General features: G+C 31.0%; 1 non-coding gene and 1 pseudogene across 1 annotated transcript in view; both read left to right on the top strand.

Annotated features, from left to right (window-relative positions):
* Positions 1–66, top strand: part of LOC128870762 (5.8S ribosomal RNA) — a 181-nt gene extending 115 nt beyond the window's left edge. The window contains exon 1 of the ribosomal RNA XR_008455481.1: positions 1–66. This exon is cut by the window's left edge and continues 115 nt beyond it. This is a non-coding gene — a ribosomal RNA (5.8S ribosomal RNA).
* Positions 67–504: 438 nt separating this feature from the next.
* The window catches only part of LOC128870743 (large subunit ribosomal RNA), a 4,556-nt pseudogene continuing 2,560 nt past the window's right edge, over positions 505–2,500 (top strand).

The raw sequence follows: 2,500 nt of genomic DNA, 5'->3' as shown, positions 1-2,500 counted from the left end.
CCATGCTGTTATGTACATTAAATTAAATTTTAAAGTACTGCTTGGACTACATATGGTTGAGGGTTGTAAGACTATGCTAAATAAGTTGCTTATTCTTTTATAAAAATAATTGAATTTAAGCAAATGTGTATATTATTGGATTTTAAATAATTCATAATATTAATAGCAAAAAAATAAAGATATATAATGAATTTTTTATTTATTAATATATTCTTAAAAAAAAAAAATCCTCTCAAATAAAATGAAATAAAAAAAATTTTGAATCTAAGTATTCTCTTTAAAAAATTTTCATATTATTTATATATATATAAAATATTAATTTATATATGTAATTAAAGGAGGAATGTCTAGCATAAAAATTAATTTTTTTTATTCTAGAATTGCCTCATTTTACATAATTATTATTTATAATATATATTTATATAAAAGGAAAAAAGAAAAATAGAGATGAAAAGATGATATAATTATTTATTAAATTGTGAGAAGATAAAAAATATTTTAAAACAACCTCAACTCATATGGGATTACCCCCTGAATTTAAGCATATTAATGAGGGGAGGAAAAGAAACTAACAAGGATTTTCTTAGTAGCGGCGAGCGAAAAGAAAATAGTTCAGCACTAAGTCACTTTGTCTATATGTCAAATGTGAGATGCAGTGTATGGAATATCTTAATATCTAGTATGAGAAATTAACGATTTAAGTCCTTCTTAAATGAGGCCATTTACCCATAGAGGGTGCCAGGCCCGTATAACGTTAATGATTACTAGAAAGATATTTCCAAAGAGTCGTGTTGCTTGATAGTGCAGCACTAAGTGGGTGGTAAACTCCATCTAAAACTAAATATAACCATGAGACCGATAGTAAACAAGTACCGTGAGGGAAAGTTGAAAAGAACTCTGAATAGAGAGTTAAATAGTACGTGAAACTGCTTAGAGGTTAAGCCCGATGAACCTGAATATCCATTATGAAAAATTCATCATTAAATAATTAAAAATAATGTGCATTTTTTTCATATAAGGACATTGTAATCTATTAACATAATAAAAGTATTTATCAAAAGATCATTGGTGATATTAAGTTTATTTAAATTAATTTGCTTTTTAAGCATATTAACATAGAATAAATACTAATGATTTGATAAAGTGTTGATAGATTTTATTATATATAATGCTAAAATTCATTTTTTGAATTTTACAAAAAATTTAATATCTATGATATTAATATTTATTTGTATGCATTTATATGATTAACAATGCGAAAGATTCAGGATACCTTCGGGACCCGTCTTGAAACACGGACCAAGGAGTCTAACATATGTGCAAGTCATTGAGTTATATTAAACTTAATGGCATAATTAACTTAACTTAAAAATATAATGGGATTAATTTTTAGTCTATTTTCTTAAATAGTCAATTAATTCAATCCCGGGGCGTTCCATATAGTTATGTATAATGATAATTTATTATTATTTATACCTCTAACTGGAGCGTACCTTGAGCATATATGCTGTGACCCGAAAGATGGTGAACTATACTTGATCAGGTTGAAGTCAGGGGAAACCCTGATGGAAGACCGAAACAGTTCTGACGTGCAAATCGATTGTCAGAATTGAGTATAGGGGCGAAAGACCAATCGAACCATCTAGTAGCTGGTTCCCTCCGAAGTTTCCCTCAGGATAGCTGGTGCATTTAAAAATTATATAAAATAATCTTATCTGGTAAAGCGAATGATTAGAGGCCTTAGGGTCGAAACGATTTTAACCTATTCTCAAACTTTAAATGGGTAAGAACCTCACCTTTCTTGATATGAAGGTTGAGGTTATGATATAATGTGCCCAGTGGGCCACTTTTGGTAAGCAGAACTGGCGCTGTGGGATGAACCAAACGTAATGTTACGGTGCCTAAATTAACAACTCATGCAGATACCATGAAAGGCGTTGGTTGCTTAAAACAGCAGGACGGTGGACATGGAAGTCGTAATCCGCTAAGGAGTGTGTAACAACTCACCTGCCGAAGCAACTAGCCCTTAAAATGGATGGCGCTTAAGTTGTATACCTATACATTACCGCTAAAGTAGATGATTTATAAAACAATTTCGATTGATTTATAAATTTTGAAACTTTAGTGAGTAGGAGGGTACAATAGTGTGCTTAGAAGTGTTTGGCGTAAGCCTGCATGGAGCCGCTATTGGTACAGATCTTGGTGGTAGTAGCAAATAATCGAATGAGACCTTGGAGGACTGAAGTGGAGAAGGGTTTCGTGTGAACAGTGGTTGATCACGAGTTAGTCGGTCCTAAGTTCAAGGCGAAAGCCGAAAATTTTCAAGTTTTTAATAAAAAAAAATATTAATAAAATTTATATATATATATTAAAAAATAATTAAATACTTGAATTATTTTGAACGAAAGGGAATACGGTTCCAATTCCGTAACCTGTTGAGTATCCGTTTGTTATTAAAAATGGGCCTTGTGCTCATCCTGGCAACAGGAACGACCATAAA

The sequence above is a fragment of the Anastrepha ludens genome, unplaced genomic scaffold (assembly GCF_028408465.1).
Source record: "Anastrepha ludens isolate Willacy unplaced genomic scaffold, idAnaLude1.1 ptg000053l, whole genome shotgun sequence".
Classification (NCBI taxonomy): domain Eukaryota; kingdom Metazoa; phylum Arthropoda; class Insecta; order Diptera; family Tephritidae; genus Anastrepha; species Anastrepha ludens.
Note: the sequence above shows the minus strand (reverse complement) of the source record. Positions and strands in the feature narration are given on the sequence as shown.